Below are 13,170 nucleotides of genomic sequence, written 5' to 3'. Positions count from 1 at the left end.
GTGGAGACTCACTGGTGAAGGGTGGAGACTCATTGGTGAAGGGTGGAGACTCACTGGTGAAGGGTGGAGACTCACTGATGAAGGGTGGATGCTCATTGGTGAAGGGTGGATGCTCACTGATGAAGGGTGGAGACTCACTGGTGAAGGGTGGAGACTCACTGGTGAAGGGTGGAGACTCATTGGTGAAGGGTGGAGACTCATTGGTGAAGGGTGGAGACTCACTGGTGAAGGGTGGAGACTCATTGGTGAAGGGTGGAGACTCATTGGTGAAGGGTGGAGACTCATTGGTGAAGGGTGGAGACTCACTGGTGAAGGGTGGAGACTCACTGGTGAAGGGTGGAGACTCATTGGTGAAGGGTGGAGACTCATTGGTGAAGGGTGGAGACTCATTGGTGAAGGGTGGAGACTCACTGGTGAAGGGTGGAGACTCACTGATGAAGGGTGGATGCTCATTGGTGAAGGGTGGAGACTCATTGGTGAAGGGTGGATGCTCACTGATGAAGGGTGGATGCTCACTGATGAAGGGTGGGCGCTCACTCGTGGAGGCTGGAGTCTCACAGGTGGAGGAGGAAGGTTTTTTGGTTGATGGTAGAGGAGCACTGCTATCAGCGATCACAGACAGCGGACAGGAACCCCTGTCTCTGTCTCTGATGTCTACTTCAGACTCGGCTGGAGAGCCACTGACATCTGGTTCAGCATCAGTTGATTGTCCTGGACACAGAGGCTTCAAAGAAATACAGAGATTCATATATTATAGATCACTCACTGTCTTCAATATGAATTAAAATATAGAACAGACAGACTGTGAAAGATTGGAGACTTCCCTTAGAAAATATACTAAAACGACAATATTACTGCTACCTAAGTACAAGTATTGGTGTACTAACAATACATTTAGTGAACATTCAAGCTCAAAAAACAACATGGCATGTTGTGAGTTTGTTTCTTTTTTCCCTCATTGGTTTTCTGCACACACACACACACACACACACACACACACACACACACACACACACACACACACACACACACACACACACACACACACACACACACACACACACACACACACACACACACACACACACACACACACACACACACACACACACACACACACACACACACACACACACACACACACCATTTAACAAGTTTTATTTAACACATTTTTGAGGGCCCTCCTATATCCAGCTTTTGGTGTCTGTCCACAGCCTTTACAACCTTACACAAACTTTAAATTCATTGACAATGAATGGAGAATTTTACTGTCTGAGCAAATTGACATATAGGGCTATATTTTGTGTCACCCCTTACCCATTATATCCCTAAACGTATTAGAATTATTTTTACTATTTTGAAAACCCCTTTAAAGTAGTTCAAATAGCTGATCTACAAGCTCACAACGTGTTGATGTAGATCAGCTAGTTGAACTATTTTAAAATGTTTTTCTAAAATTGAATAGAAATGGCAAATACATTTAGGGATATCATGTGGCACATGATAGGGCCCATAGTGTCTGTTTTATGGCATGATGATGTACGATAAGAGCGCCCCGTAGGCTAAGTGTGATTTCTGTCTATGCATTTTAAAATCCTACAAAGTGATGCAATGCAGTATATTTACAGCAGAGCTGTAATAGTTCTGATAATGATCTTTTTCACCAAGCTTACACTACCAAATTGTTTGTCATTATTTTACAGCAATGGGAAAAAGGCAATTTTCCAACCAACACAAACCTGAAGCTGTCCTTCCATCGTGGCCTCCTGGGCGTCCAGCTGCTCGTCTGTGTCTGTAGCTTTGCCCAGAGCCTGCGCCACTGTCCGAGTCATGGTCTCTGTGTCCGTAGCTTTGCCCAGAGCCTGTTCCACTGTCCGAGTCATGGTCTCTGTGTCCGTAGCTTCGCCCAGAGCCTGCTCCACTGTCCGAGTCATGGTCTCCATCTTCTCCTTGACCTGACAGACCTGCTCCTCACTCTGCCTCACCAGCTCAGCCGTCTCCAGGGCACCGCTGACCATCGCCTCCATCCTCCGTAAGGTCACCAGGAGTCCATCTGACATCACTCCGGTCTGGGTCTGTTCTGTGGCTGACCGGGCTGCTTTCTCAGTAGGCGTTTCTGTGGACACCGCTGCATTCCTGTACTCCTTCGCTACGTTCTCCCCAGTCCAGCCTTGTCCATCTCTCACAGTGTTGGTCTCCTTGTCACTAGTGTGGAGGACTCCCATCTTGCCCTGAGACGCTTCACGCTCAGAAACACCCTGCTGTGCAGTCCTCAAAGCAGCCTGTAGGTGGCAGAGTTGCTCCCTCATATCGCTGACAGTGCGCTCTGCTTGCTGGAGCTTGGCTCGTGTCTCAGCCAAGGCCTGGTTAGGTTGGTTGTCTTCTGTTCTCAGCTTGGCTTTTGCTGCCTCCAGGCTGATGGTTCTCCGCCAGTTCTGTACAGCCGTGGCCTCAGGGGTCTGGGTCTGTGCCTCAGGGGTCTGGGTCTGTGCCTCAGGGGTCTGGGTCTGTTCCTCAGTCTGGTGGTTCTGCCTTCGCTCCTGTTCCCGAAGCCTCCACTGCTCCTCCACCTTCTCCCCTCTCTCCTCCTCCTCCCACACAGAGTTATGCAGGTTCAGCTCTCTCAGCCTGAAACCACCACCCCCAAATCATAAACAACTGCCCCTACACATTGTTATGTCTGTAGTCACGGAGGGCTCCTAAAACTGCACTTATACTACTCAGAAGACAGTAAAGGACAGTAATGGTTAATGGTTGCATAACAGAGATTTCCATAAACACTGTCTAACAGAAAAACAATCAAGACTCTCTTTTTATTAGGCTGGGGTAATTTCTCAGAACATAGTGAATAATGCCAATGAGTGTGACTGTCTGTGACATCCAATCTGTTACCATAACAGGAGAAACGGAGGTAAAAACTCACATACACTTTGACAAGCTGCTGTTTGATGCTCGCTGGTTGCTCGTGGCTTTGTGGGTATTCTGGGTAAGGCGTCTCCTGTGATTCAACGGAACCAGCACAATACTGTGGATGAAAATATAGGCATAGCGTGCCCTTTACATAATGAGGACATCTGACTGAAAAAACTAAGCAATAAAAATTTTGTAATAATTATAACAATAATATTCATGTTAATTTTATTTTATTTTGATTTATTTCCCCTTCACTGAGAAGGCAGACTTGAGTTCTTGCACATGGGGAACAATACAATCACCATTTATTGAAGCTTGCTGCTCTAATAGAGCTCTGACATCTAACAACCGCTCCGGAAAACAGAGGTGAAACATGATTCTATCAACATTTAAGAAATAATTTGATATTACAAAAAAACATTTGGTAAAAAGGTTGAGTTTTCTTAAAATACCATCTTATCGGTTCCATGATCTTTATAGCCTGTGTGCATATTGATGTTTAGGTTTTAAGAGGGTTTGAGACCTAATATGTTTTCATGTATGCTTAAAATGAATTAGCATCCTCACTGAATCTGCACCCAGCATACGCCTGAATCTTCTCAGACTGTCAACTCGAGGTGAGTGAGCCTTACAAGTTACAATTTAGGCATTTAACAGACGCTCTTAATCCAGAGCTATTTACATTAAGCAATAACAAAGCGAATATGGCATACATCACATACATAAAAAGTAGTTATCATGAAACATGCGTAAGCTAAGAACATAACAGTGGAGTATCTATATAATGAAACTATACATATAAACTATACATACTATACTATATTATATATTATACAATATACATATGTACTATAAAGTGCTATGACTACATAAAATGCAATTCTAGTGCTGTCTACGTAACATGCTGTATGTCTGTATAAAATGCTATCGTAGGCTTCGTACACACATACAGAACAAATGTTCTGTGCTCTGCCTGTGTTTCATGGCCGCCCCAATGCTTTTCCAATGGAAGTCACGTGGTTTCACCAAACAGTTGTGTTTGATTGCCCCCCATCACACACAATGCCCCCCATGAAACACGGACAGCACAGAGCATGTTGGTCTGATATGTGTGTACGAAGCCTCAGTCTACAAAAAGTGCTATCTAAGGGGCTAGGCTAGGGCAAATCCTAAGGGCCATGATGGAGTCTGAAAAGGTGTGTTTTCAGACTACGGCGGAAGATTGGGAGTGATGCTGCAGTTCTGACTGCAATGAGAAGTGCATTCCACAGTTTTGGAGCCAGAAGGGAGAAGAGTTTGGGACGTGTGGAGCATTGTTCCCGGCGTTTTTAGTGAAGGTACTTCCAGCTTCCCTGCGTTGGCTGATCTGAGTGAGCGGGAGGATTTCTCTTGAAGTGACTAATGTAACAACAGATGATGGGTCCATTTGAGGACATTTTAGCTCTCTCATCTCATAGATTGGCTATTTTTGCGTATAACTATAAGTTATATAAGTTTAAAGTGTACCTTTTGTATATCCTGAATCTCAGTCTGCAGAGAGCGGTAATTAGGAGGATCAACATTCCTTCTTAAGACACTCTGTGGACTTCTGGAGTGTCTGTGAAACCTGAAGTAGATCATGATCCCATCCCCGGAGAGAACATACAGTATTGATAAATACAATGAATGAATATAGACAATGATTAGGTGGAGAAAGAGTAATAGCAACCAACCATTTTCAAATTAGATACAACTACTTTGAACATATATACCAAGCAGTTAATGATGTAAATAAGGAAATGGTAAATAATGGTAAATTCATTTCGTTTGGTGTATAATTGCAGAATTCGCAATCATCAGTACCATACCTCAGAATGACTTGCTGTGAATGTTCTTGTAACCTCTGTAGCTCTGATTGCAGCCCCTTCAATGGCAGAAATAAATTATAAATAATACACAATAGTTTAAATACAACCATGGCATAATGTTTTTTATCAAGAGACAGCAACTAACTAACATTTATTCATAGATAACATAAACATGCTACTAATTTCAAATAGATGTGTAGTTATCAGTGGCAGTCAATACATCATATATATCATTATAACATGTCAGCAAAGTTTGATCATGACAAAAATATATATTACATGCATTAAATGTAATTTAATAATAATAGTTATATAATATTATGTTTCATATCACTCATACCTATTTTAGATAAACATACCTCTATGATGTTGTGATTTTCCACATGAGTGCTCATCATTTTAGCCATAAGAATGTCTCTCTACAAACATTAGAGATAAGTAAAACAAGTTGAAAAAATACAGAAATCCTTTGTTGTGCATTGGAAAGTTTTACATACTACCTACCTTTGAGATTTCTCTTTCTTTTAAAGTCAGCATAACAAGAGCGTCCTCAAGTTCTGCCTGTGAACATGAAGAGATTCTCATTCAGTAAAAAGACTTAGAGACAGAGTGAGACTGAGAGACAGACATTTTTAAGATGTCTTCTTACCCTCAGTTCAGCATTTTCCTTCCTGAGTTTGTTGACACTGTCGTCAGAGCACGTTCTTTCAAAGGACAACTTTTCATTCTGTGGAAATGATGAATGCTATTGTATCATGAATATATCAAATAAATCTAATCAAATCAAATGCTATTGTATCATGCATAAATAACATAATAAATGATGAATGCTATTGTATCATGAATATATCAAATAAATCTAATCAAATCAAATGCTATTGTATCATGCATAAATAACAATGGAAAATGGTTAAGTCAAGCACGAGCACCTTCCTCTCTAAGACTTGATCAATAAGTAAAGCTACCTTGTCTTCAGCAATCCTTACATGAACTCTCAGGCTTTCAAGTTCATTGCTCTAAGAAAAGGAAAACGTATTATAATTGGGCAGACATCCAATTTTTGTATGACGTTGGTAAATGGTGCATAGATTGTGCATTACATTCACCCATTCACACACACATTCGTACACCGATGGCGATGGAAGCCATGCAAGGTACCAACCAGCACATCAGGAGCAATCTGGGGTTCAGTGTCTTGCCCAAGGACACTTCGACATGTAACCAGGAGGAGCCGGGATTCGAACCGCCGACCCACGGATCATTGGACGACCTGCTCTACCTCCTGAGCCACAGCCTTAGCTCTACCTCCTGCTCTACCTCCTGAGCCACAGTCGCCCCAACGTTGCACTTTGAGTCTTGTGTGCCGTTATGTACCAGTTTGGTGCAGCTGGTCTGCGTGCGGTTAGCCCTATCCTGGGCCGCCCTGAAGGACCGGCGGGCCTCCTCTAGGTCCTCTGTTAGAGACCTGGCTCTGGTCATCACTGACCGCTGGGCGCTGCATATCATCAAGCAGTTAAAACAGAGTTACTTTACTTTATTCGTTTATATGGTCGGGACAGTGTATATTGATGAACATTACATTAAAAATGCAGTGTAAATACTGTATACCAGATTTAGCAAGACTTGCTAATTTCCATCTGCAGTCCCCTCCCCAGACATTAAAACATCAAACAATACAAACAGAATAAGAAATAAGAAAAGATTAAACTATTAGATAAAACTATTATTAGGTGCAGAGAGGCTCATTCTTATGTATTGTCTGAAGAGAAATAAACAATGAAACCATTATAACAAAACCTTATCCTTCAGCCATACTGAGCTATATTCACCTGTTCAGGTTGACACGCAGCTCACTGATCTCCACTGAGAGCTGGAGGTTGGTGTCTTCACACTGTGCCACCGTTCTTAACAGAATGTTGTTCTGTTCGCTCAGCCTGTGATGGTCATGCTTCAGTTCAGCCACAGTGCGCAACAGATTGTTTGCATCGCTGAAGTCAAAATAAATAATTAGACGTATGTAGCATGAATTAACCAGAGTGTGGGCTTGTATATTAATTAGTTAACTGAGAGGGACAGAAAGAGTAACTGACCAGAAGCATTGGCCCCTCTCTGAGATAACAGGGTTGATTTGAGGACTTGAGAAATCCAACCCTGAAAGTAAATCAATATTATGGAGGGGATAGGGTTGGAATCTAACAGATCCATTCCCAAAAAATACACAGCAGAATGAAAGGCCTACCGTGTATCGACACTTTGGAAGGGTCTGGCCAAGATACATGATTGTCATCCATATCAGTGCTGGAAAATATGAACAATCATAAGTCTCTTGCAGATGTGAACTCAACAACCGATAACAAAATGGCAAATATTCATGAAAATATGGATAATTTATATTTATAATGTTGAGTACACTAAGTAGATAACTAGACAACATCAACAAAGTAATCCAAAATCCAACTTGAACCACTAAAACATCCAGCATTTATGACATATATACTGTGCACTAATTATACAATTCGGTTTGTGGTAGTGTGTGAATTTAGCTCTGCTGTAGGTAGAGATGTGGGGAGTGACTCAGGGGAGCAGTGGCAGTGTTAATTCAGTGGCAGTGTTAATTCAGTGGCAGTGTTAATTCAGTGGCAGCTGTTAATTCAGTGGCAGTGTTAATTCAGTGGCAGCTGTTAATTCAGTGGCGGCGGTGGCTCAGGGGTAGAGTGCCTGGATGGTAACCGCAAGGTTGCCAGTTCGAACCCGGGCTCCCCCAGAGTTACTGTCGAAGTGTCCTTGAGCAAGACACTGAACCCCTAATTGCTCCCGATGTGCTAGTTGGTGCCTTGCATGGTTTCCGCTGCCATCGGTGTATGAATGTGTGTGTGAATGGGTGAATGTAATGCACAATCTCTGTAAAGCGCCTTGGATAAAGGCGCTATATAAATGCACCATTTACCAGTGTTAATTCAGTGGCAGCTGTTAATTCAATGGCAGTGTTAATTCAGTGGCAGTGTTAATTCAGTGGCAGGTGTTAATTCAGTGGCAGTGTTAATTCAGTGGCAGCTGTTAATTCAGTGGCAGTGTTAATTCAGTGGCAGCTGTTAATTCAGTGGCAGCTGTTAATTCAGTGGCAGCTGTTAATTCAGTGGCAGTGTTAATTCAGTGGCAGGTGCTTGTCATCACATGGCATAAACAGGTCGGGAACTGGAATCGTTGGTCCAGATAGAGGCCCTCCCTGAGTGTATGTGGGGACTGTCCAGATAATAATAATAATAATAATAATAAAACTTTATTTGTATAGCACCTTTCATGACATCAAATGCAGCTCAAAGTGCTTTACAGAACAATGGAGAATAAAATAAAAGCAAAGCATAAAAGAAAAGCAAGGCAACGACATTAAAAAACAAGCAGTAATGCAATACAGTGAGGACATGAATAACACAAAATATAATATATATATATATATATATATATATATATATATATATATATATATATATATATATATATATATATATATATATATATAGATAGAGACCCTCCCTGAGTGTATGTGGGGACTGTCCAGATAGAGACCCTCCCTGAGTGTATGTGGGGATGGAGGCCCTCCCTGAGTGTATGTGGGGATGGAGGCGCTCCCTGAGTCTATGTGGGGACTGTCCAGATGGAGGCCCTCCCTGAGTCTATGTGGGGACTGTCCAGATGGAGGCCCTCCCTGAGTCTATGTGGGGACTGTCCAGATGGAGGCCCTCCCTGAGTCTATGTGGGGACTGTCCAGATGGAGGCCCTCCCTGAGTCTATGTGGGGACTGTCCAGATAGAGGCCCTCCCTGAGTCTATGTGGGGATGGAGGCCCTCCCTGAGTGTACTGTATGTGGGGATGGCTGATTTATCCAAGCCCGGTCACCCACGGTAACAAGCTGGGTAGCCAGAACTTCCAGGAGAGCCAAGGCTCTGCCTTGGCCTATGAGGCTCCAGCATATCTTTAATGTAGCTTGGGGACATGCCATGCAGCCAGGGCTTTAAAAGTGGTAATTACATTTTTAAAATCAATCCTAAAAAGGACAGGAGTAACGTGGTCACGCCTTCTGGGGCGGAAAAAAGGGTTTGGATTCCCTCTGCTTTGCATTTGCTTACCTATCCTGGCTACATTGGGCGATCCATTTCCTCATGGTGGAGTGAAATGTCTCCCTGCTCACAACAGGGTCCTGGCGGTCGGGGTCAAGCAAGCGTTGCAGGGAGGTCAACCTGTCCTGATCTGGACTCTGACCCGTCATAGTCTGCAGGAAATGCAGGATTGTGGAGGCTAGAACCTCTCCTGATGGCAGAAAATAAAAGAGGTCTTTAATCTTTAATACTTGACAGATGAGGATGACGACGACGACAATGTACAAAGTGTGGGAGTCTTTTGTACCTGCGGTGTTTGTATTACATGAATCATATGTAATGTCAAGAAGCTGTTGTTCTGAGAATCCATTGTTTGTAATGTCCTCCTTTGGCTCAGGGCTAGGTGACCCCCATACTAAATATTTACAAAGGCACAAGTTTAGATTATGAGTACTGTATAGTTTGGGAATGCATGATCAGCTGGTTCAAGTCAGCTCATAACATGATATAATATCTCTGCTGTCAGAAAGACACCACCTAATTCCAAAATGTTACTTTTTCAGAAAAGGCAAAATATTTTTTTTTCAGGAAATGAAGAAAACCAAAGAAATACTGCCTAATCAAAGTTGGTGTTGTGACTTTATATATAGTGTGGCGCTCTGTGCCTTTAACACTATCCTACGTCACATGCCCCGTGCGCTACGAGAACGAGAATGAATCTGATATTGGTGCCTCTACATTATTTGTGCGTCATAATTGTCACTTGCATGATAGATGTTTCAGCAGACAGTTTGAGGGTCCAATGGAGTTAAGAGGTTTTGTGCGAAGTGCTTTTTAATACTTTCCATTGATTGATTCAATATAACCAACACACAGACATAAAGGGTGTTCAATAGCACTGATTTATGAATAAAAGCAACAAAAAAATGGTCATAGGTGCCGGTTTCCTCCCAACAGCAACGCATAATACAATTCCCAACATGGCATTTTATGGCATCCCTATAAGAAGAGAAGAGTAACACCAGCTCACCTTCATCGATGTCAGACATTGGGTTTGGTTCTATGGAACCGACACCTGAATCCATGGATTGGAGACTTGTGACTGTGACCGAGGGCCTATCGCTGTGCTTAGCCAGAGCCACAGTCCAGTCAGTTGACAAAACATCAAATATCTGAATTCCAGTAATAAGTCACTCAAGGCCATAACTCAAACTGCAGGCTACACAAAAGATGCAAAATGTATCATGGATCATTTATGTAAAGCAAAATATCTAAAGATGGTTAGAAAGAAATCAACTGGTTGAATATAATATGCTAAATAGGCTGCAGCGGATAATGTTAGTTAATGCTTACTACATGTAGCCGATGCAATTGGATCCTGTCAGCTGGCTATGTCTCAGAAGCTCCAGTCATCTTAGAGAGAAAAAAGAAAAATAATAATATATGTAGGCCAATATATATATATATACTGTATATATAATCCATCAAAGTCGATCTCATCTCTGCCAGATGTCAGAGAATAGACAAACTCTCAATATACACAAAAGACAGTTTCCAATTAAACTTTCTTTGATGAAAAAGAGTAACAAATCAATAAACTAAAATCTTACCTCTCTGTCTGGAGCAGTTCTTCCTGAAAACAGTCAAAATCATCAGAACAGTCAGAATAAATATTAATTCTAGATATAAGGTGGTGCCTCTCTGGCCCATGTGTGTATTACGGTTATCAGAGAAACGTGCTTGTTTTGACTTCACATCACAAACAGCTGACATCCCACCCTCCCCCCCCCCCCCCCCCCCACTCCCTCCATTCTCTTCTCTCCTTCCTCCTCCCACTGTTAAAAATTAATGCCTCATTTGTCGTTGTCAGCTTGAAGATCTGCTCTCTTCAGCAAGCCTCAAATCTTGTGCGTTTTTAATTAACATTCATCATTTAAAGTCAAGCCACTGAGCTTGTCCTGTCAGCTCAAACACACAATTAAATACCTTGTTTTCAATAGTGTTGCACACAAATCAGTATCATTACAAATATACTGTATATAGTAAACACAAAAAAAATAATTCCATTTCACCCCCCCTCTATTTCCCATTGCAAGTGCGTTTGTATCATATGCAACACCAGAGCTGTATTTTCAGCAATGGGATAATAATCTTTGGAGTAGATCACCACCTCCTGTTTTGTGTCTACACAAAACAGGAGGTGGTCCAGAGGTGGAATGCTCTGCCTCTTTCCTTGGCTGGCAGAGTACAGACTGTTTTTTTTTTTTTTTTAAGATATTTTTTTGCGGCTTACGCCTTTATTGATTTTTTAAGGGATAGAAAGTAGGCTGACAGGAAACGGGAGTCGAACCCGCGGCACACCGCGACTGGATCACCAGTCCGGTGCCCAGACCGTTACGCTACGGCCTGGGCACGAGTACAGACTGTTAAAATGAACATACTACCTAGATACTTGTATCTTTTCCAATGTCTCCCAATATTCCTCCCAAAATCGTTTTTTTACTAAATTAGACTCTATGATTTCATCCTTTATTTGGGAAGGTAAAACCCCAAGAATCAGATTGCCTTTACTGCAGAGAATCAGAGCCGAGGGCGGACTGAGCCTTCCAAACTTCAGGTATTATTATTGGGCTGCTAACATTCACAAAATAATTCTCTGGTTGAGTGAGCCTGAAGACTGCTGGTGTAGACTTGAGGCTGGCTCCTGCATTTCGTCCTCGCTTGAAGCGTTGGTGTGTAGTCCTGTCCCTTTTGTGCCGTCAAAATACAGTACAAACCCGATTGTTGTCTCAACACTTAAGGTCTGGGGTCAGATTAGGAAGGAGTTTGGTTGGTCATTGCTCACCATGTCAGCACCCATCTGCAATCTTTTTTTACCTGCTAAAATGGACTCTAGGTTTGCTGCATGGGGAAGAGAAGGTTTGATTCACTTCCGGGACTTATATATAGATGGCCAATTTGCAGAATTTGGAGATTTGTGTGCAACCTATAACCTGCGACAATCTGACCGGTTTAGATATTTTCAGGTTCGACACTTTGTTAAAACCCACTCTCCAACATTCCCGCAGTTACCTACACGGTCGGGTCAAGCCTAGCTAGAGGTGTTGTTTCTTGTCTCTATGAGACTATCCCCCGCAGAGACCCAGGTTTGGATAAGATTAGGGCAGGCTGGGAGGCCGAATTGGAGATCGCATTTTCAGATGAGTGGTGGGAACAGGCAACGGAGAGGGTTAATTCCTCCTCTTCCTGTGCTAGGCTTAGCCTCATTCAGTTTAAAGTTCTCCACAGAACTCATTACAGTAAAGCAAGATTATCTAAAATATATCCGTGTGTGACGGATAGTTGCGATAGATGTTCACAATCCCCAGGAAATCTGTCCCACATGTTCTGGTCTTGCCCCAAATTGATACCATTCTGGAAATCTTTCTTTGCCATAATTTCTGAGGTGCTGGAGACAACCATTTTGCCTTGCCCCCAAATTGCAATTTTTTGAATCCCGGAGGAGGATGTAGTTTTACCCAGAAAACAACTTAATGTTATTGCCTTCACCTCATTAATCGCCCGCAGGAGGATACTTATGTCCTTTCTGAAACTTGAAAAAATCAAATTCACGATTCGAGGGTCGTCTGACAAATTTTACGACCATTGGCAACCTTTAATATCGTATGTAAGCAGTTTAGAATCACTTTCACCTGACTGAAGACACGTGGTGTGGGTGTGCAGATCTCTACTTGGTGCAGTATAATATATATAGCATAATATATCGGAAATCATTACACATGAGTCGAGAAATGAGGCAATTAAGCTCTTTATCTCTTTATATATATATATATATATATATAGGTTTTTCTTATTTTTTTTCTTTTTCTTTCCTTGTTTTTTTTATTATTCTTTTTATTTAATATTACTTTGTTTTATTTTATATACCTATTTGTATTATTGTTAATCTTATTTTACCCCCCATTGAAGTTGTTCATTAATCATAACCATATGATCCCTTGCTTTGTATCTTAGTATCTTGTCTACCTAATGGTTCTATACCTGTGTATATACTGTATGTTGTGTGTATTGTTTTGTACTCAATGTTGGTTTTATACCTGTGTTTATATGTTGTTTGTATGTCTGGCCTCGTGGGGAAAGATGGTGGGTGGGTGGGGATGTGGGGAAAGGAGTTGTGGGACAAAATGTAAAAAAAAAAAAAAAAGAGTCGTATTCTCTGTCTGTGGAAATTGCATATGCCATACTCTTTGAATAAAATGTACTTAAAAAAAACAGGAGGTGGTGACTAAAACAACATGATTTTTTGATGAGGC

This window comes from Protomyctophum parallelum (assembly GCF_964188405.1).
Source record: "Protomyctophum parallelum genome assembly, chromosome: 2".
Lineage (NCBI taxonomy): Eukaryota > Metazoa > Chordata > Actinopteri > Myctophiformes > Myctophidae > Protomyctophum > Protomyctophum parallelum.
This window is presented reverse-complemented; position numbering follows the sequence as displayed.